This window comes from Arachis hypogaea, chromosome 14 (genome assembly GCF_003086295.3).
Source record: "Arachis hypogaea cultivar Tifrunner chromosome 14, arahy.Tifrunner.gnm2.J5K5, whole genome shotgun sequence".
NCBI classification, from domain to species: Eukaryota; Viridiplantae; Streptophyta; class Magnoliopsida; order Fabales; family Fabaceae; genus Arachis; species Arachis hypogaea.
The window spans coordinates 69,989,344-70,012,315 of record NC_092049.1 but is presented as its reverse complement, the minus strand read 5'-3'; the positions used below and the strand labels follow the sequence as shown (position 1 = coordinate 70,012,315).

At 38.5% G+C, this 22,972-nt stretch overlaps 3 non-coding genes across 3 annotated transcripts; 2 read left to right on the top strand and 1 right to left on the bottom strand.

Annotated features, from left to right (window-relative positions):
• Positions 1-5,678: 5,678 nt before the first annotated feature.
• On the bottom strand, positions 5,679-5,786 carry LOC112746238 (small nucleolar RNA R71). Its single transcript, XR_003174132.1, has one exon. It is a non-coding gene; the product is annotated as a small nucleolar RNA R71 (small nucleolar RNA).
• Positions 5,787-17,628: 11,842 nt separating this feature from the next.
• Positions 17,629-17,736, top strand: LOC112746269 (small nucleolar RNA R71). The gene has a single exon (XR_003174161.1). It is a non-coding gene; the product is annotated as a small nucleolar RNA R71 (small nucleolar RNA).
• A 4,282-nt stretch (positions 17,737-22,018) lies between these two features.
• LOC112745157 (small nucleolar RNA R71) lies at positions 22,019-22,126 on the top strand. Its single transcript, XR_003173099.1, has one exon. It is a non-coding gene; the product is annotated as a small nucleolar RNA R71 (small nucleolar RNA).
• The last annotated feature ends 846 nt before the right edge of the window (positions 22,127-22,972 follow it).

Sequence of the window (22,972 nt, the reverse complement as noted above, 5' to 3'; positions counted from 1 at the left end):
CTTCATAGAAGTGGTCTTGATGGACCTTTGAGATGAATCTCTCCATCTCCTATGACTCAGAGGTGGAAGCAATTGCCTTCCCTTTCCTCTTTCTTGAGGTTACTCTAGCCTTAGGTGCCATTAATGGTTATGGAAAAACAAAAAGCAATACTTTTACCACACCAAACTTAAAATGTTTGCTCGTCCCGGAGCAAAAGAAGAAAGAAAGAAGGAGAAGAAGAAGAAAAATGGAGGAGAGGGAGAGAGGTGTGTATTCAGCCAAGGGGAAGAAGAAAGGGTTGTGTTGTGTGAAAATGATGAAGGAATGAGGGGTTTATATAGGAGTGGGGGGGAGGTTTAGGGTTCGTTAGGGTTGGGTTTGGGAGGGAAATGAATTTGAATTTGTAGGTAGGTGGGGTTTTTGGGGAAGAGAGGATGGATGTGAGTGGTGAAGAGGAGAGAAGAAGAGGTGGGGTAGGTGGGGATCCTGTGAGATCCACAGATCTAGTGGGGTCAAGGACTTAACATCCCGGCTCCAATTAGGCGTGTAAAACGCCCTTAGCATGCAATACTGGCATTTAACGCCAGACTGCTGCCTGTTTTTGGCGTTAAACGCCCAAATGTATCCTATTTTTGGCGTTTAACGCCAGGTTGATGCTTGTTTCTGGCGTTAAACGCCAGACAGATGCTTGTTTCTGGTGTTTAAACGCCAGAGTGCTCTTCCTCCAGGGTGTGCTATTTTTTCTGCTGTTTTTGATTCTGTTTTTAATTTTTAGTTGTTCTTGTGACTTCACATGATCATCAACCTAATAAAACACGAAATAACAATAAAAATAAAATAGATATAATTAAATAACATTGGGTTCCTCCCAACAAGCGCTTCTTTAATGTCAATAGCTTGACAGTGAACTCTCATGGAGCCTCACAGATGTTCAGAGCATTGTTGGAATCTCCTAACACCAAACTTAGAGTTTGAATGCGGGGGTTCAACACCAAACTTAGAGTTTGGTTGCGGCCTCCCAACACCAAACTTCGAGTTTGACTGTGGGGGCTTTGGTTGACTCTGCAGTGAGAGAAGCTTTTCATGCTTCCTCTCCATGTTTACAGAAGGAGATCCTTGAGTTTTAAACATAAGGTTGTCCTCATTCAGTTGAAGGACCAACTCTCCTCTGTTCACATCAATCACAGCTTTTGCTGTGGCTAGGAAGGGTCTTCCAAGGATGATGGATTCATCCTCATCCTTCCCAGTGTATAGGATTATGAAATCAACAGGGATGTAAAGGCCTTCAACCTTTACTAACACGTCTTCTACTAGTCCATAAGCCTATTTTCTTGAGTTGTCTGCCATCTCTAATGAGATTCTGGCAGCTTGCACCTCAAAGATCCCAAGTTTCTCCATTACAGAGAGTGGCATAAGGTTAATGCCTGACCCTAGGTCACATAGAGCCTTCTCAAAGGTCATGGTGCCTATGTTACAGGGAATTAGGAATTTACCAGGATCTTGTTTCTTTTGAGGTAATTTCTGCCTATCCAATTGATGAGCGGATAATTTATACGCTTTTTGGCATTGTTTTTAGTATGTTTTTAGTAGGATCTAGTTACTTTTAGGGATGTTTTTATTAGTTTTTATGTTAAATTTACATTTCTGGACTTTACTATGAGTTTGTGTGTTTTTCTGTGATTTCAGGTATTTTCTGGCTGAAATTGAGGGACTTGAGCAAAAATCAGATTCAGAGGTTGAAGAAGGACTGCTGATGCTGTTGGATTCTGACCTCCCTGCACTCAAAATGGATTTTCTGGAGCTACAGAACTCAAAATGGCGCACTTCCAATTGCGTTGGAAAGTAGACATCCAGGGCTTTCCAGTAATATATACTTTGGCAGAGTTTAGACGACGCAAAAGGGCGTTGAACGCCAGTTCTACACTGCAGTCTGGAGTTAAACGCCAGAAACACGTCACAAACCAGAGTTGAACGCCAGAAACACGTTACAGACTGGCGTTCAACTCCATGAATGACCTCCCCACGTGTAAACTTCAAGCTCAGCCAAAGCACGCACCAAGTGGGCCCCGGAAATGGATTTATGCATCAATTACTTACTTCTGTAAATCCTAGTAACTAGTTTAGTATAAATAGGACTTTTTACTATTGTATTAGACATCTTATGATTTTTTAGTTCATCTTGGGATCATATTGATCACGCATGGGGGCTGGCCATTCGGCCATGCCTGGACCATTATCACTTATGTATTTTCAAATGGTAGAGTTTCTGCACTCCATAGATTAAAGTGTGGAGCTCTGCTGTTCCTCATGATTTAATACAAAGTACTACTATTTTCTAATCAATTCAACTTATTCCGCTTCTAAGATATCCATTCGCACTTCAACATGAATGTGGTGATCATGACAGTCATCATCATTCCCTATGAACACGTGCCTGACAACCACTTCCGTTCTACCTTAGATTGAATGAGTATCTCTTGGATTCCTTAATTAGAATCTTCGTGGTATAAGTTAGAACCCATGGATGGCCATTCCTGAGATCCGAAAGTCTAAACCTTGTCTGTGGTATTCCGAGTAGGATCTGGGAAGGGATGGTTGTGACGAACTTCAAACTCGCGAGTGCTGGGCGTAGTGACAGACGCAAAAGGATAGTAAATCCTATTCCAGTATGATCGAGAACCTCCAGATGATTAGCCATGCCGTGACAGAGCTTTGGACCATTTTCACAGAGAGGATGGGATGTAGCCATTGACAACGGTGATGCCCTTACAGAAAGCTTGCCATGGAAAGGAGTAAGACTGATTGGATAAAGACAGCGGGAAAGTAGAGAGTCAGAGGAACGAAAGCATCTCTATACGCTTATCTGAAATTCTCACCAATGATATACATAAGTGTTTCTATCTTTATTTTCTGTTTATCTATTATTATTATTCGAAAACTCCATAACCATTTGATATCTGCTTGACTGAGATTTATAAGATGACCATAGCTTGCTTCATACCAACAATCTCCGTGGGATCGACCCTTACTCACGTAAGGTTTTATTACTTGGACGACCCAGTGCACTTGCTGGTTAGTTGTGCGAAGTTGTGAAGTTATGTTTGGACCATGGTATTGTGCACCAGTTATTGGCGCCATTACCAGGGAGAGAACGAGCAACAAATTTTACAACCTCAGAGTAACAATTTTGCATACCAAGTTTTTGGCGCCGTTGCCGGGGATTGTTCGAGTTTTTGGCAAGTTTTGGTCCCGTAACATCAGTGCCAAGTTGGTCCGGCAACAACACCAAGTTTTTGGCACCGTTGCCGGGGATTGTTCGAGTTTGGACAACTGACGGTTCATCATGTTGCTCAGATTAGGTAATTTTCTTTTTGTTTTATTTCCAAAAAAATTTTTCTTCAAAAATCTTTCAAAAAAAAAATTTCCTTTTGTTTTCGTAAATTATTCAAAATTTTTAAGAATGAATTCTAGAGTTTCATGGTAACATGTTGAAGCCTGGCTGGCTGTAAAGCCATATCCAAATTCTTTTGGATTGAGGCTTCCACTTGTCAGCATAAAAGGCATGTATATGGAGTTGGATGAAGTATCAGCTGTTGCATGCCTGATTTATATCCTAAAGCTGGCTGGCTATTAAGCCATGTCTAACCCTTGGATTGGAGCTTTAGGCTAACATTGAAAGATTCCTGGAATTCTTATTAAAAATTTTTGAATTTCTTATTTTCTTTTTCCTATATGTTTTTTAAAAAAAAATATACAAAAATCCAAAAAAAAATTCATAAAATCATAAAAATCAAAAAAATATTTTATGTTTGAGTCTTGAGTCAATTTTTAAGTTTGGTGTCAATTGCATATTTTTCTTTTTCTAAAAATTTTTTTCGAAAATTCATGCATTCATAGTGTTCTTCATGATCTTCAAGTTGTTCTTGGTAAGTCTTCTTGTTTGATCTTCATATTTTCTTGTTTTGTGTCTTTTCTTGTTTTTCATATGCATTTTCAATTTGTTAGTGTCTGAAGTTTGCAAATTTCTAAGTTTGGTGTCTTGCATGTTTTCTTTGCATCAAAAAATTTTTCAAAAATATGTTCTTGATGTTCATCATGATCTTCAAAGTGTTCTTGGTGTTCATCTTGACATTCATAGTGTTCTTGCATGCATCACATGTTTTGATCTAAAATTTTCATGCATTGAGTCAATTTTGTGTTTTTCTCTTTCATCATTAAAAATTCAAAAATCAAAAAAAATATCTTTCCCTTTTTCACTCATAAATTTTCGAAAATTTGAGTTGACTTTTTCAAAACTTTTCAAAATTTAGTTGTTTCTTATGAGTCAAATCAAATTTTCAATTTAAAAATCTTATCTTTTTCAAAATCTTTTTCAAAAATCAAATCTTTTTCATTTTTTTTCTTATTTATTTTCGAAAATTATAAAAATATTTTTCAAAAATCTTTTTCTTAATTCTATCTCATAATTTTCGAAAATATTACTAACATTTAATATGATTGATTGAGAAATTTCAAGTTTGTTACTTGCTTGTTAAGAAAGATTCAAACTTTAAGTTCTAGAATCATATCTTGTGATTACTTGTGAGTCAAGTCATCAATTGTGATTTTAAAAATCAAATCTTTTTCAAAACTATTTCTAATCATATCTTTCTATCATATCTTTTTAAATCTTATCTTTTTTAAAAATTTGATTTTAAAATATCTCTTCTAACTTCTTATCTTCTTATCTTTTAAAAAATTGATTTTCAAAATTTGTTTCAACAAACTAATTAACTTTTTGTTTGTTTCTTATCTCTTTCAAAATTACCTAACTAACTATCCCTCTCTAATTTTCGAAAATACCTCCCTCTTTTTCAAAATTTCATTTTAATTAACTAATTGTTTTAAATTTTAATTTTAATTTTATTTTCCCTTTAATTTTCGAAAATCATCAACTCCTTTTCAAAAATTATTTTCGAAAACTTCTCTCTCATCTTCTTCTATTTATTTAATTACTTACTAACACTTCTCTTCATCTCATATCTCTGCTCCTATCCTCACCCTTGTGTTTGGATTATCCATTCTTCTTTACATTACATTCTTTTCTTCTTCTACTCACACAAAGGAATCTCTATATTGTGACATAGAGGATTCCATATTTTCTTTGTTATTCCCTTCTTTGTCATATGAGCAGGAGCAAGGACAAGAACATTCTTGTTAAAGCAGATCCTGAACCTGAAAGGACTCTGAAGAGGAAACTAAGAGAAGCTAAAATACAACAATCCAGAGACAACCTTACAGAAATTTTTGAAAAGGAAGAGGAGATGGCAGCCGAAAATAATAATAATGCAAGGAGGATGCTTGGTGACTTTACTGCACCAAATTCCAATTTACATGGAAGAAGCATCTCCATCCCTACCATTGGAGCAAACAATTTTGAGCTTAAGCCTCAACTAGTTTCTCTGATGCAATAAAACTGCAAGTTTCATGGACTTCCATCTGAAGATCCTTTTCAGTTCTTAACAGAATTCTTGCAGATATGTGATACTGTTAAGACTAATGGAGTAGATCCTGAAGTCTACAGGATCATATTTTTCCCATTTGCTGTAAGAGACAGAGCTAGAGTGTGGTTGGACTCTCAACCCAAAGATAGCCTGAACTCTTGGGATAAGCTGGTCAGGCTTTCTTAGCCAAGTTCTTTCCTCTTCAAAAGCTTAGTAAGCTTAGAGTGGATGTTCAAACCTTCAGACAGAAAGAAGGTGAATCCCTCTATGAAGCTTGGGAGAGATACAAGGAACTGACCAAAAAGTGTCCTTCTGACATGCTTTCAGAATGGACCATCCTGGATATATTCTATGATGGTCTGTCTGAATTAGCTAAGATGTCATTGGATACTTCTGCAGGTGGATCCATTCACCTAAAGAAAATGCCTGCAGAAGCTCAAGAACTCATTGACATGGTTGCTAATAACCATTTATGTACACTTCTGAGAGGAATCCTGTGAGTAATGGGACGCCTCAGAAGAAGGGAGTTCTTGAAATTGACACTCTGAATGCCATATTGGCTCAGAATAAAATATTGACTCAGCAAGTCAATATGATTTCTCAGAGTCTGAATAGAATGCAAGCTGCATCCAACAGTACTCAAGAGGCTTATGATCCTGAGAACCCTGCAATAGCAGAGGTGAATTACATGGGTGAACCCTATGGAAACACCTATAACCGCTCATGGAGAAATCACCCAAATCTCTCATGGAAGGATCAACAAAAGCCTTAACAAGGCTTTAATAATGGTGGAAGAAACAGGTTTAGCAATAGCAAGCCTTTTCCATCATCCACTCAGCAACAGACAGAGAATTCTGAGCAGAATCCATCTAGCTTAGCAAATCTAGTCTCTGATCTATCTAAGGCCACTGTGAGTTTCATGAATGAAATAAGGTCCTCCATTAGAAATTTGGAAGCACAAGTGGGCCAGCTGAGTAAAAGAATCACTGAAACCCCTCCTAGTACTCTCCCAAGCAATACAGAAGAGAATCCAAAAGGAGAGTGCAAGGCCATTGAATTAATTACCATGGCCGAACCTGTAAGAGAGGTTGAGGACGTGAATTCCAGTGAGGAAGACCTCCTGGGACGTCCAGTGATCAATAAGGAGTTTCCCTCTGAGGAACCAAAGGAATCTAAGGCTCATCTAGAGACCATAGAGATTCCATTAAACCTCCTTACGCCCTTCATGAGCTCTGATGAGTATTCCTCTTCAGAAAAGAATGAGGATGTTACTGAAGAGCAAGTTGCCAAGTTCCTTGGTGCAATCATAAAGCTGAATGCCAATTTATTTGGTAAAGAGACTTGGGAGATGAACCTCCCCTGTTCACCAATGAACTAAATGCATTGGATCAACTGAGACTGCCTCAGAAGAAACAGGATCCTGGAAATTTCCTAATACCTTGCACCATAGGCACCATGACCTTTGAGAAGGCTCTATGTGACCTTGGGTCAGGAATAAACCTCATGGAACTCTCTGTAATGGAGAAACTGGGAATCTTTGAGGTACAAGCTGCTAAAATCTCATTCGAGATGGTAGACAATTCCAGAAAACAGGCTTATGGACAAGTAGAGGACATATTAGTAAAGGTTGAAGGCCTTTACATCCCTGCTAATTTCATAATCCTAGATACTGGGAAGGATGAGGATGAATCCATCATCCTTGGAAGACCCTTCCTAGCCACAGCAAGAGCTGTGATTGATGTTAACAGAGGTGAACTAGTCCTTCAATTGAATGGGGACTCCCTTGAGTTTAAAAATCAAGGACATCCTTCTGTAAACATGAAAAAGAGGCACAGTAAGCTTCTCTCAAAACAGAGTCAACCAGAGCCCCCACAGTCAAACTCTAAGTTTGGTGTTGGGGAGTCTCAACAATGCTCTGAACATCTGTAAGGCTCCATGAGAGCCCACTGTCAAGCTATTGACATTAAAGAAGCACTTGTTGGGAGGCAACCCAATTTTTATTTATCTAATTTTATTTTTATTTTTTATTGTTCTTTCATGTTTTATTAGGTTCATGATCATGTGGAGTCACAAAATAATTACAAAAATTAAAAACAGAATAAAAAACAGCAGAAGGAAAATCACACCCTGGAGGAAGGACTTACTGGCGTTTAAACGCCAGTAAGGAGCATCTGGCTGGCGTTCAACGCCAGAACAGAGCATAGCTGGCGCTGAACGCCAGAAACAAGCATGGAGCTGGCGTTCAACACCAGAAACATGCTACATCTGGGCGTTGAACGACCAGAACAAGCATCAGTTCGGCGTTTAAATGCCAGAATTGCATGCAACGGTGTTTTACATGCCTAATTGATGCAGGGATGTAAATCCTTGACACCTCAAGATCTGTGGACCCCACAGGATCCCCACCTTTCCTCATAATCCTAGATTCCTCCACATCTTCTTCTTTATCTATTCTTTCTTCTTTTGCTCAAGGGCGAGCAACATTCTAAGTTTGGTGTGGTAAAAGCATAGCTTTTTTTTGTTTTTCCATAACCATTGATGGCACCTAAGGCCAGAGAAACCTCTATAAAGAGGAAAGGGAAGACAAAAGCTTCCATCTCCGAGTCATAGGAGATGGAGAGATTCATCTCAAGGGTCTATAGCTCAGTGATAGAACATTTGACTGCAAATCAAGAGATCCCTGAGATACCTCAGGGGATACATTTTCCCCCACACAATTATTGGGAGCAACTAAGGATAGGAGCACCAAAATCACTAGGGATCAAGCAACAGAGACAAGGAAGAGACATAGGAGAGCTCAAGGACATCATTGGTTCTTCAAGAAGAAAACGCCATCATCACTAAGGTGGACTCATTCCTTGTTCTTAAATTCTCTGTTTTTCATTTTTTATGTTAAATATTTATCTATGTTTGTGTCTTCACTATATGATCATTAGTGTCTAAGTGTCTATGCCTTAAAGTATTGAATATGAATCCACCACCTCTCTTTAATGAAAAATATTTTTAATTCAAAAGAACAAGAAGTACATGAGTTTCGAATTTATCCTTGAACTTAGTTTAATTATATTGATTTGGTGACAATACTTTTTGTTTTCTGAATGAATGCTTGAACAGTGCATATGTCTTTTGAAGTTGTTGTTTATGAATGTTAAATATGTTAGCTCTTGAAAGAATGATGACAAGGAGACATGTTATTTGATAATCTGAAAAATCATAAAAATGATTCTTGAAGCAAGAAAAAGCAGTGAATACAAAAGCTTGCAGAAAAAAAAAGAGAAAAGAAAAAAAATGGCGAAAAAAAATAGAAAAAGAAAAAGCAAGCAGAAAAAGCCAAAAGCTCTTAAAACCAAAAGGCAAGAGCAAAAAGCCAATAACCCTTAAAACCAAAAGGCAAGGGTAAATAAAAAGGATCCCAAGGCTTTGAGCATCAGTTGATAGGAGGGCCTAAAGGAATAAAATCCTGGCCTAAGCAGCTGAACCAAGCTGTCCCTAACCATGTGCTTGTGGCGTGAAGGTGTCAAGTGAAAACTTGAGACTGAGTGGTTAAAGTCAAGGTCCAAAGCAAAAGAAGAGTGTGCTTAAGAACCCTGGACACCTCTAATTGGGGACTTTAGCAAAGCTGAGTCACAATCTGAAAAGGTTCACGTAGTTATGTGTCTGTGGCATTTATGTATCCGGTGGTAATACTGGAAAACAAAGTGCTTAGGGCCACGACCAAGACTCATAAAGTAGCTGTGTTCAAGAATCAACATACTGAACTAGGAGAATCAATAACACTATCTGAACTCTGAGTTCCTATAGATGCCAATCATTCTGAACCTCAATGGATAAAGTGAGATGCCAAAACTATTCAAGAGGCAAAAAGCTACAAGTCCCGCTCATCTGATTGGAGCTATGTTTCATTGATAGTTTGGAATTTATAGTATATTCTCTGCTTTTTATCCTATTTGATTTTTAGTTGCTTGGGGACAAGCAACAATTTAAGTTTGGTGTTGTGATGAGCGGATAATTTATACACTTTTTGGCATTATTTTTAGTATATTTTTAGTAGGATCTAGTTACTTTTAGGGATGTTTTTATTAGTTTTTATGTTAAATTCACATTTCTGGACTTTACTATGAGTTTGTGTGTTTTTCTGTGATTTTAGGTATTTTCTGGCTGAAATTGAGGGACTTGAGCAAAAATCAGTTTCAGAGGTTGAAGAAGGACTGCTGATGTTGTTGGATTCTGACCTCCCTGCACTCAAAATGGATTTTCTGGAGCTACATAACTCACAATGGCACGCTTCCAATTGCGTTGGAAAGTAGACATCCAGGGCTTTCCAGCAATATATAATAGTTTATACTTTGGCCGAGTTTAGACAACGCAAAAGGGCGTTGAACGCCAGTTCTATACTGTAGTCTGGAGTTAAACGCCAGAAACACGTCACAAACCAGAGTTGAACGCCAGAAACACGTTACAGACTGGCGTTCAACTCCAAGAATGACCTCCCCACGTGTAAACTTCAAGCTCAGTGCAAGCACGCACCAAGTGGGCCCCAGAAGTGGATTTATGCATCAATTACTTACTTCTGTAAACCCTAGTAACTAGTTTAGTATAAATAGGAATTTTTACTATTGTATTAGACATCTTATGATTTTTTAGTTCATCTTGGGATCATATTGATCATGCATGGGGGCTGGCCATTCGGCCATGCCTGGACCATTATCACTTATGTATTTTCAAATGGTAGAGTTTCTGCACTCCATAGATTAAAGTGTGGAGCTCTGCTGTTCCTCATGATTTAATACAAAGTACTACTGTTTTCTATTCAATTCAACTTATTCCGCTTCTAACATATCCATTCGCACTTCAACATGAATGTGGTGATCATGACAGTCATCATCATTCCCTATGAACACGTGCCTGACAACCACTTCCGTTCTACCTTAGATTGAATGAGTATCTCTTGGATTCCTTAATCAGAATCTTCGTGGTATAAGTTAGAACCCATGGATGGCCATTCTTGAGATCCAGAAAGTCTAAACCTTGTCTGTGGTATTCCGAGTAGGATCTGGGAAGGGATGGCTGTGACGAACTTCAAACTCGCGAGTGCTGGGCGTAGTGACAGACGCAAAAGGATAGTAAATCCTATTCCAGTATGATCGAGAACCTCCAGATGATTAGCCATGCCATGACAGAGCATTTGGACCATTTTCATAGAGAGGATGGGATGTAGCCATTGACAACGGTGATGCCCTTACAGAAAGCTTGCCATGGAAAGGAGTAAGACTGATTGGATGAAGACAGCGGGAAAGCAGAGAGTTAGAGGAACGAAAGCATCTCTATACGCTTATCTGAAATTCTCACCAATGATATACCTAAGTGTTTCTATTGTTATTTTCTATTTATCTATTATTATTATTCAAAAACTCCATAACCATTTGATATCCGCCTGACTGAGATTTACAAGATGACCATAGCTTGCTTCATACCAACAATCTCCGTGGGATCGACCCTTACTCACGTAAGGTTTTATTACTTGGACGACCCAGTGCACTTGCTGGTTAGTTGTGCGAAGTTGTGAAGTTATGTTTGTACAATGGTATTGTGCACCAGTTATTGGCGCCATTACCAGGGAGAGAACGAGCAACAAATTTTACAACCTCAGAGTAACAATTTCGCATACCACCAATGCATTCAATTCATTGGTGAGCAAGGGAGGTTCATCTTCCCAAGTCTCATTACCAAATAATTTGGTATTCAGCTTCATGATTGCACCAATGTACTTAGCAACTTGCTCTTCAGTAATGTCTTCATCCTCTTCAGAGGAAGAATACTCATCAGAGCTTATGAAGGGCATAAGCAAGTTGAATGGAATCTCTATGGTCTTTGTATGAGCCTCACATTCCTTCAGGTCCTCATTGAGGAATCCCTTAGTGTTCAGAGGACGTCCCATGAGGTCTTCCTCATTAGGATTCACGTCCTCCTCTTCCTCTCTGGGTTCGGCCACACCAAGTAAGGTTATGGCCTTGCACTCTCTTTTTGGATTCTCTTCTGTATTGCTTGGGAGAGTACTAGGAGGAGTTTCAGTGATTTTTTTACTCAGCTGGCCCACTTGTGCCTCCAAATTTCTGATGGAGGACCATGTTTCATTCATGAAACTTAGAGTGGCTTTAGATAGATCAGAGACTATATTTGCTAAGCTAGATGAATTCTGCTCAAAATTCTCTATCTGTTGCTGAGTGGATGATGGAAAAGGCTTGCTATTTCTAAACCTGTTTCTTCCATCATTATTAAAGCCTTGTTGAGGCTTTTGTTGATCCTTCCATGAGAAATTTGGATGATTTCTCCATGAGGGATTATAGGTGTTTCATAGGGTTCACCCATGTAATTCACCTCTGCTATTGCAGGGTTCTCAGGATCATAAGCTTCTTCTTCAGAAGATGCCTCTTTAGTACTGTTGGATGCAGCTTGCAATCCATTCAGACTCTAAGAAATCATATTGACTTGCTGAGTCAACATTTTGTTCTGAGCCAATATGTCATTCAGAGCATCAATTTCAAGAACTCCCTTCCTCTTAGGCGTCTGGTACGCGGAATCGTGATTACACTTTAATTATGTAAAATTCATTGCTCTTTCTTTCCCAGGAAATGGCGCCAAAAACATGATGCCAAGACCATGGTTCACAACTCCGTGTAACTAACCAGCAAGTGCACTGGGTCGTCCAAGTAATACCTTACGTGAGTAAGGGTCGAATCCCACGGAGATTGTTGGTATGAAGCAAGCTATGGTCACCTTGTAAATCTCAGTCAGGCGGATATCAAACAATAATGTGGTTTTCAAAATAATTAATAAAAGAGGGATAGAGATACTTATGTAAATCATTGGTAAGAATTTCAGATAAGCGTATAGAGATACGTTTGTTCCTCTGAACCTCTGCTTTCCTACTATCTTCACCCAATCAGTCTTACTCCTTTCCATGGCTGGCTTTATGTGATACATCACCACTGTCAATGGCTACTTTCGGTCATCTCTCGAGAAAATGATCCAATGCCCTGCCATGGCACGGCTAATCGTCTGGAGGCATCACCCTTGTCAATGGCTTCATCTTATCCTCTTAGTGAAAATGGTCAACGCACCCTGTCACGGCACGGCTATTCATCTGTCAGATCTCGATCATGCTGGAATAGGATTTACTATCCTTTTGCGTCTGTCACTACGCCCAGCAATCGCGAGTTTGGAGCTCGTCACAGTCATTCATTCATTGAATCCTACTCGGAATACCACAGACAAGGTTTAGACCTTCTGGATTCTCTTGAATGCCGTCATCATTCTAGCTTACACCACGAAGATTCCGATTAAGAGATCTAAGAGATACTCATTCAGTCGAAGGTAAAATGGAAGTGGTTGTCAGGCACGCGTTTATAGGGAATGATGATGATTGTCACGTTCATCACATTCAGGTTGAAGAGCGAATGAATATCTTAGAAGCGAAATAAGATGAATTGAATAGAAAACAGTAGTACTTTGCATTAATTCTTGAGGAACAGCAGAGCTCCACACCTTAATCTATGGAGTGTAGAAACTCTACCGTTAAAATTACATAAGTGAAAGGTCCAGCATGGCCGAATGGCCAGCCCCTAAAACGTGATCTAAGATAGCATACAACTGATCAAAGATGGTCAAAAGACGCCTAATACAATAGTAAAAGGTCCTATTTATAATAAACTAGCTACTAGGGTTTACAGAAGTAAGTAATTGATGCATAATCCACTTCCGGGGCCCACTTGGTGTGTGCTTGGGCTGAGCTTGAGTGTTGCACGTGTAGAGGTCCTTCTTGGAGTTGAACACCAGTTTTTGTGCCAGTTTGGGCGTTCAACTCTGGTTTTGGATCCTTTTCTGGCGCTGGACGCCAGATTTGGGCAGAGAGCTGGCGTTGAACGCCAGTTTGCGTCGTCTAAACTTAGCCAAAGTATGGACTATTATATATTGTTGGAAAGCCATGGATGTCTACTTTCCAACGCAATTGGAAGCGCGCCATTTCGAGTTCTGTAGCTCCAGAAAATCAACTTTGAGTGCAGGGAGGTCAGAATCCAACAGCATCGGCAGTCCTTCTTCAACCTCTGAATTTGATTTTTGCTCAAGTCCCTCAATTTCAGTCAGAAAATACCTGAAATCACAGAAAAACACACAAACTCATAGTAAAGTCCAGAAATGTGAATTTAACATAAAAACTAATGAAAACATCCCTAAAAGTAACTAGATCCTACTAAAAATATACTAAAAACAATGTCAAAAAGCGTATAAATTATCCGCTCATCACAACACCAAACTTAAATTGTTGCTTGTCCCCAAGCAACTGAAAATCAAATAGGATAAAAAGAAGAGAATATAATATAAATTCCAAACTATCAATGAAACATAGCTTCAATCATATGAGCGGGACTTATAGCTTTTTGCCTCTTGAATAGTTTTGGCATCTCACTTTATCCATTGAAGTTTAGAATGATTGGCATCTATAGGAACTCAGAGTTCAGATAGTGTTATTGATTCTCCTAGTTCAGTATGATGATTCTTGAACACAGCTATTTTATGAGTCTTGGCCGTGGCCCTAAGAACTTTGTTTTCCAGTATTACCACCGGGTACATAAATGCCACAGACGCATAATTGGGTGAACCTTTTCAGATTGTAACTCAGCTTTGCTAAAGTCCCCAATTAGAGGTGTCCAGGGTTCTTAAGCACACTCTTTTTTTGCTTTGGACCTTGACTTTAACCGCTCAGTCTCAAGTTTTCACTTGACACCTACACGCCACAAGCACATGGTTAGGGACAGCTTGGTTTAGCTGCTTAGGCCAGGATTTTATTCCTTTAGGCCCTCCTATCCACTGATACTCAAAGCCTTGGGATCCTTTTTATTTGCCCTTGCCTTTTGGTTTTAAGGGTTATTGGCTTTTTGCTCTTGCCTCTTGGTTTTAAGAGCTTTTGGCTTTTTCTACTTGCTTTTTCTTCTATTTTTTTTTTCGCCTATATTTTTTTTCTGCAAGCTTTGTTCTTTGCTGCTTTTTCTTGCTTCAAGAATCATTTTTATGATTTTTTAGATTATCAAATAACATGTCTCCTAGTCATCATTCTTTCAAGAGCCAACATATTTAATATTCTTAAACAAAAACTTCAAAAGACATATGCACTGTTCAAGCATACATTCAGAAAACAAGAAGCATTGTCACCACATCAATATAATTAAGCTAAGTTCAAGGATAAATTTGAAACTCATGTACTTCTTGTTCTTTTGAATTAAAACATTTTTCATTTAAGAGAGGTGATGGATTCATAGGACATTCATAACTTTAAGACAGAGTTACTAACTACTAATGATCATGTAATGAAGACACAAACATAGATAAGCACTTAACATAGAAAACGAAAAACAGAAGAAATAAGAACAAGGAATGAATCCACCTTAGTGATGGTGGCGTTTCCTTTTTGAGGAACAAATGATGTCCTTGAGCTCTTCTATGTCTCTTCCTTGCCTTTGTTGCTCCTCCTTCATTGCTTTTAGATCTTCTCTGATTTCATGAAGGATGATGGAGTGCTCTTGATGTTCCACCCTTAGTTGCTTCCAATAATTGTGTGGAAGAAAATGTATCCCCTGAGGTATCTCAGGGATCTCTTGATTTGCAGTTAAATGTTCTACCACTGAGCTATAGACCCTTGATAGAAGCTTTTGTCTTCCCTTTCCTCTTTCTAGAGGTTTCTCTGGCCTTAGGTGCCATCAATGGTTATGGAAAAAACAAAAAAAGCTATGCTTTTACCACACCAAACTTAGAATGTTGCCCGCCCTCGAGCAAAAGAAGAAGGAATAGAAGAAGAAGAAGAAGATATGGAGGAGGTGGAGGGAGGTGTGTATTCGGCCATATGGGTGGGATTGGGTGGGAAAGAGATGTTGAATTTTGAAGGTAAGTGGGTGTATGGATGTGAGTGGTAAAGGGTTAATAGGGAAGGGTGTTTATTGGGAATAGAGGATGATTGAGAAGAGAGAAGAAAGTGAGTGGAGGTAGGTAGGGATCCTGTGGGGTCCACAGATCCTGAGGTGTCAAGGATTTACATCCCTGCACCCATTAGGCATGTAAAATGCCCTTGTACACAACTCTGGGCGTTCAGCGCTAGGTTGGTGCCCATTTTGGGCGTTCAACGCCCATTTGTTGCCATTTCTGCCGTTGAACGCCAGAACCATGCTTGTTCTGGGCGTTCAACGCCAGAACCATGCTCTGTTCTAGCGTTGAACGCCAGGCAGATGCTCCTCCAGGGTGTGATTTTTCTTCTGCTGTTTTTGATTCCGTTTTTAATTTTTTTTGTTTATTTTGTGACTCCACATGATCATGAACCTATAAAGACATATAGCTAAGAAAAATATTGTTAGATAAATAGAAATTGGGTTGCCTCCCAACAAGCGCTTCTTTAATGTCAATAGCTTGACAGTGGGCTCTCATGGAGCCTCACAGATGTTCAGAGCATTGTTGAGACTCTCCAACACCAAACTTAGAGTTTGGATATGGGAGTTCAACACCAAACTTAGACTTTGGTTGTGGCCTCCCAACACCAAACTTAGAGTTTGACTGTGGGGGCTTGGGTTGACTCTGCTTTGAGAGAAGCATTTCATGCTTCCTCTTCATGGTTGCAGAGGGAGATCCTTGAGTTTTAAACACAAGGGAGTCCTCATTCCATTGAAGGACTAGTTCACCTCTATCAACATCAATCACAGCTCTTGCTGTGGCCAGGAAAGGTCTTCCGAGGATGATGGATTCATCCTCTTCCTTTCCAGTATCCAGGACTATGAAATCAGCAGGGATGTAAAGGCCTTCAACCTTTACTAACACGTCCTCTACTTGTCCATAAGCCTGTTTTCTTGAACTGTCTGCCATCTCTAATGAGATTTTAGCAGCTTGCACCCCATAGATTCCCAGTTTCTCTATTACAGAGAGGGGCATGAGGTTTATTCCTGAACCAAGGTCACACAGAGCCTTAAAGATCATGGTGCCTATGGTACAAGGTATTATGAACTTTCCAGGATCCTGTTTCTTCTGAGGCAATGTCAGTTGATCCATATCACTTAGTTCATTGATGAACAAGGGAGGCTCAACTTCCCAAGTATCAACGCCAAATAATTTGGCATTCAGCTTCATGATTGCACCAAGAAACTTGGCAGTTTACTCTTCAGTAACATCCTCATTCTCTTCAGAAGAGGAATACTCATCAGAGCTCATGAAGGGCATAAGGAGGTTCAATGGAATCTCTATGGTCTCTAGATGAGCCTCAGAGTCCTTTGGTTCCTCAGAGGGAAGCTCCTTATTGACCACTGGACGTCCCAGGAGGTCTTCCTCCTTGGGATTCACGTCCTCTCCTTCCCTTACAGGTTTGGCCATGGTGCTTATGTCAATGGCCTTGCACTCTCCTTTTGGATTCTCTTCTGTATTGCTTGGGAGAGTACTAGGAGGGATTTCAGTGATCCTTTTACTCAGCTGGCCTACTTGTGCTTCCAGATTTCTAATGGAAGACCTTGTTTCATTCATGAAACTTACAGTGGCCTTGGATAGATCAGAGACTAAGTTTGCTAAATTAGAAGTACTTTGTTCAGAGTTCTCTGTCTGTTGCTGAGTGGATGATGGAAAAGGTTTATTATTGTTAAACCTATTTCTTCCACCATTATTAAATCCTTGTTGAGGCTTTTGATCCTTCCATGAGAAATTTGGATGATTTCTCCATGATGAGTTATAGGTGTTTCCATAAGCTTCACCTAAGTAATTCACCTCTGCTATTTCAGGCTTCTCAGGATCATAAGCTTCTTCTTCATAAGAAGCCTCTTGAGTACTGTTAGATGCAGCTTGCATTCCATTCAGACTCTGAGAGATCATATTGACTTGCTAAGTCAATATTTTATTCTGAGCCAATATGGCATTCAGAGTATCAATTTCAAGAACTCCCTTCTTCATAGGCGTCCCATTATTCACAGCATTCCTCTCAGAAGTGTACATGAACTGGTTATTAGCAACCATGTCAATGAGTTCTTGAGCTTCTGCAGGCGTTTTCTTTAGGTGAATGGATCCACCTGCAGAAGTATCCAATGACATCTTTGATAACTCAGACAGACCATCATAGAATATATCCAGGATGGTCCATTCTGAAAGCATGTCAGAAGGACACTTTTTGGTCAACTGTTTGTATCTTTCCCAAGCTTCATAGAGGGATTCACCTTCTTTCTATTTGAAGGTTTGAACATCCACTCTAAGCTTGATCAGCTTTTGAGGAGGAAAGAACTTGGCTAAGAATGCCGTGACCAGCTTATCCCAAGAGTTCAGGCTATCTTTAGGTTAAGAGTCCAACCATATTCTAGCTCTGTCTCTTATAGCAAATGGGAAAAGCATAAGCCTGTAGACTTCAGGATCTACTCCATTAGTCTTAATAGTATCACATATCTACAAGAATTCAGTTAAGAACTGAAAAGGATCTTCAGATGGAAGTCCATGAAACTTGCAGTTCTGCTGCATCAGAGAAACTAGCTGAGGTTTTAGCTCAAAGTTGTTTGCTCCAATGGCAGGAATGGAGATGCTTCTTCCATGTAAATTGGAATGAGGTGCAGTAAAGTCACCAAGCATTCTCCTTGCATTATTATTATTTTCAGCTGCTATCTTCTTTTCCTGTTTGATAATTCCTGACAGGTGCTTGCTGGTTTGTTGTAATTCAGCTTCTCTTAGTTTCCTCGTCAGAGTCCTTTCAGGTTCTGGATCTGCTTCAACAAGAATATTCTTGTCCTTGCTCCTGCTCATATGACAAAGAAGAGGGCACAGAAAAATAATAATAATAGAGATCCTCTTTTTTTTTTTGTGAGTGAGGGAGAGATGTTAGTAGATGAATAAACAAATAGAAGGAGATGAGAGAGAAGAGAATTTTCGAAAATTATTTTTGAAAAAAGAGTTAGTGATTTTCGAAAATAGTTTTTGAAAAAAAAAATTAGTAATTTTCGAAAATTAAGATTTAAAAATTAAAATAATTAGTTAATTAAAAAGAAATTTTGAAAAAGAGGGAGATATTTTCGAAAATTAGAGAGAGAGAGAGTTAGTTAGGTAGTTTTAAAAAGGATAAGAAACAAACAAAAAGTTAGTTAGTTAGTTGAAACAAATTTGAAAAGATAAGAAGTTAGGAAGTTAGAGAAGATATTTTGAAATCAAATTTTTGAAAAAGGTAAGATAAGAAGATATTTTTGAAAAGATATGATAGGAATTAGTTTTGAAAAAGATTTGATTTTTAAAATCACAATTAATGACTTGATTCACAAGAAATCACAAGATATGATTCTAGAACTTAAAGTTTGAATCTTTCTTAACAAGTAAGTAACAAACTTGAAATTTTTGAATCAAAACATTAATTGTTATTGTTATTTTCGAAAATTTGATATAAAAATAAGAAAAAGTTTTTGAAAAATATTTTTGGAATTTTCAAAAATACTTAAGAATTTTGAAAAAGATTTGATTTTTGAAAAAGATTTTGAAAAAGATAAAATTTTCAAATTTTCAAATTTGATTTGACTCATGAGAGACAATTTGATTTTAAAAATTTTTGAAAAAGTCAACTCAAATTTTCGAATTTGATGAGAGAAAAAGGGAAAGATATTTTTTTTGATTTTTGAATTTTTTTATGATGAGAGAGAAAAACAACAAAAAGACTCAATACATGAAAATTTTGAATCAAAACAATGAATGCATGCATGAATGACATGAATGTCAAGATGAACACCAAGAACACTATGAAGATCATGTTGAACATCAAGAACATAATTTTGAAAAATTTTTAATGCAGGAAAACATGCAAGACACCAAACTTAGAATTTTTTAATGCTGAAAAACAAGAAAAGACACAAAACATGAAATCATCAAGATCAAACAAGAAGACTTACCAAGAACAACTTGAAGATCATGATGAACACTATGAATGCATGAATTTTCGAAAAATGCAAGATGCATATGCAAGTGACACCAAACTTATGATATGACTCAAGACTCAAACAAGAAACACAAAAAATATTTTTGATTTTTATGATTTTCTAATTTTTTTTGGATTTTTTTTTTTCAAAAATTTTTGTGAAAAATAAAAATAAGGATTCCAAAATTTTTAATATGAATTCCAGGAATCTTGCATTCTTAGTCTAAAGCTTCAGTCCAGGAATTAGACATGGCTCACTAGCCAGCCAAGCTTTCAATGAAAGCTCCGGTCTAAAACAATAGACATGGCCAACGGCCAGCCAAGCTTCAGCAAACATAGATACCTCTCATGTATACAACAGCTGATATTTCATCCAACTTCATATACTTATGAGTGGAAGCCTCAGTCCAAAAGAATTTAGACATGGCTTTACAGCCAGCCAGGCTTCACATGCTTCATGAAACACTAGAATTCATTCTTAAAAATTCTGAAGAAAAATATATTTTTGAAAACATTTTTATTTTTAAAATTTTTTTGAAAACACAAGAAAAATTTTTGAAAGATTTTTGAAAACAAAATAAGAAGAAAATTACCTAATCTGAGCAACAGGATGAACCGTTAGTTGTCCAAACTCGAACAATCCCCGGCAACGGCGCCAAAAACTTGGTACGCGGAATCGTGATTACACTTTAATTATGTAAAATTCATTGCTCTTTCTTTCCCTGGAAATGGCGCCAAAAACATGATGCCAAGACCATGGTTCACAACTCCGTCTAACTAACCAGCAAGTGCACTGGGTCGTCCAAGTAATACCTTACGTGAGTAAGGGTCGAATCCCACGGAGATTGTTGGTATGAAGCAAGCTATGGTCACCTTGTAAATCTCAGTTAGGCGGATATCAAACAGTAATGTGGTTTTCGAAAATAATTAATAAAAGAGGGATAGAGATACTTATGTAAATCATTGGTGAGAATTTCAGATAAGCGTATAGAGATGCGTTTGTTCCTCTGAACCTCTGCTTTCCTGCTATCTTCACCCAATCAGTCTTACTCCTTTCCATGGTTGGCTTTATGTGATACATCACCACTGTCAATGGCTACTTTCGGTCATCTCTCGGGAAAATGATCCAATGCCCTGTCACGGCACGGCTAATCGTCTGGAGGCATCACCCTTGTCAATGGCTTCATCTTATCCTCTCAGTGAAAATGGTCAACGCACCCTGTCACGGCACGGCTATTCATCTGTCGGTTCTCGATCATGCTGGAATAGGATTTACTATCCTTTTGCGTCTGTCACTACGCCCAGCAATCGCGAGTTTGGAGCTCGTCACAGTCATTCATTCATTGAATCCTACTCGGAATACCACAGACAAGGTTTAGACCTTCCGGATTCTCTTGAATGCCGCCATCATTCTAGCTTACACCACGAAGATTCCGATTAAGAGATCTAAGAGATACTCATTCAGTCGAAGGTAGAACAGAAGTGGTTGTCAGGCACGCGTTTATAGGGAATGATGATGATTGTCACGTTCATCACATTCAGTTTGAAGAGCGAATGAATATCTTAGAAGCGAAATAAGATGTATTGAATAGAAAACAGTAGTACTTTGCATTAATTCTTGAGGAACAGCAGAGCTCCACACCTTAATCTATGGAGTGTAGAAACTCTACCGTTAAAATTACATAAGTGAAAGGTCCAGGCATGGCCAAATGGCCAGCCCCCTAAAACGTGATCTAAGATAGCATACAACTGATCAAAGATGGTCAAAAAGACGCCTAATACAATAGTAAAAGGTCCTATTTATAATAAACTAGCTACTAGGGTTTACAGAAGTAAGTAATTGATGCATAAATCCACTTCCGGGTACCACTTGGTGTGTGCTTGGGCTGAGCTTGAGTGTTGCACGTGTAGAGGTCCTTCTTGGAGTTGAACGCCAGTTTTTGTGCCAGTTTGGGCGTTCAACTCTGGTTTTGGATCCTTTTCTGGCGCTGGACGCCAGATTTGGGCAGAGATCTGGCGTTGAACGCCAGTTTGCGTCATCTAAACTTGGCCAAAGTATCGACTATTATACAATGCTGGAAAGCCCAGGATGTCTACTTTCCAACGCAATTGGAAGCGCGCCATTTCGAGTTCTGTAGCTCCAGAAAATCCACTTTGAGTGCAGGGAGGTCAGAATCCAACAGCATCAACAGTCCTTCTTCAACCTCTGAATTTGATTTTTGCTCAAGTCCCTCAATTTCAGTCAGAAAATACCTGAAATCACAGAAAAATACACAAACTCATAGTAAAGTCCAGAAATGTGAATTTAACATAAAAACTAATGAAAACATCCCTAAAAGTAACTAGATCATACTAAAAACATACTAAAAATAATGTCAAAAAGCGTATAAATTATCCGCTCATCAGCGTCCCATAACTCACAGGATTCCGTTCAGAAGTGTACATGAACTGGTTATTTGCAACCATGTCAATGAGTCCCTGAGCTTCTGCAGGCGTTTTCTTTAGGTGAATGGATCCACCTGCAGAATGGTCCAATGACATCTTTGATAATTCAGACAGACCATCATAGAATATATCCAGGATGGTCCATTCTGAAAGCATGTCAGAAGGACACTTTTTGGTCAGTTGCTTGTATCTCTCCCAAGCTTCATAGAGGGATTCACCTTCTTTTTGTATGAAGGTTTGAACATCTACTCTAAGCTTGCTAAGCTTTTGAGGAGGAAAAAACTTGGCTAAGAAAGCCGTGACCAGCTTATCCCAAGAGTTCAGGCTATCTTTAGGTTGAGAGTCCAACCATATTCTAGCTCTGTCTCTTATAGCAAACGTAAAAAGCATAAGCCTGTAGACCTCGGGATCAACCCCATTGGTCTTAACAGTATCACAGATCTGCAAGAATTCAGTTAAGAACTGAAAAGGATCTTCTGATGGAAGTCCATGAAACTTGCAGTTCTATTGCATCAGAGAAACTAATTGAGGCTTTAGCTCAAAATTGTTTCCTTCAATTGTAGGGATTGAGATGCTTCTTCCATGTAAGTTGGAATTTGGTGCAGTAAAGTCACCAAGCATCTTCCTTGCACCTCCACCATTGTTAAATGTTTCGGCCATCTCAACTTCTTTTTCAAAAATTTCAGTAAAGTCCTCTTCAGAGTGTTGTGTTTTAGCTTCTCTTAGCTTCCTCTTTAGAGTCCTTTCAGGTTCCGGATCAGCTTCAACAAGAATATTCTTGTCCTTGCTCCTGCTCATATGAAAAAGAAGGAAACAGAAAATAATACGGATCCTCTTTGCCACAGTAGAGAGGTTCCTTTATGTGAGTAGAAGAGAAGAAAAAGAATTCGAACACAGAAAGCGGGAGAGGGTTCGAATTTTCCACAGAAATGAAAAGCTTAAGAAAGAAATTAGTCCATTCATAAGAAGAAAGACATGAATCCAACATTTTTTTTAAAAGAACAACAATTGCATAAACAATGTAGTATGCTAAACCAAATTCAAATGAAAAATAAATTAAGTGAAGTTTGTCAAATGAAAATCAACAGAAAAGATGCAAAAATC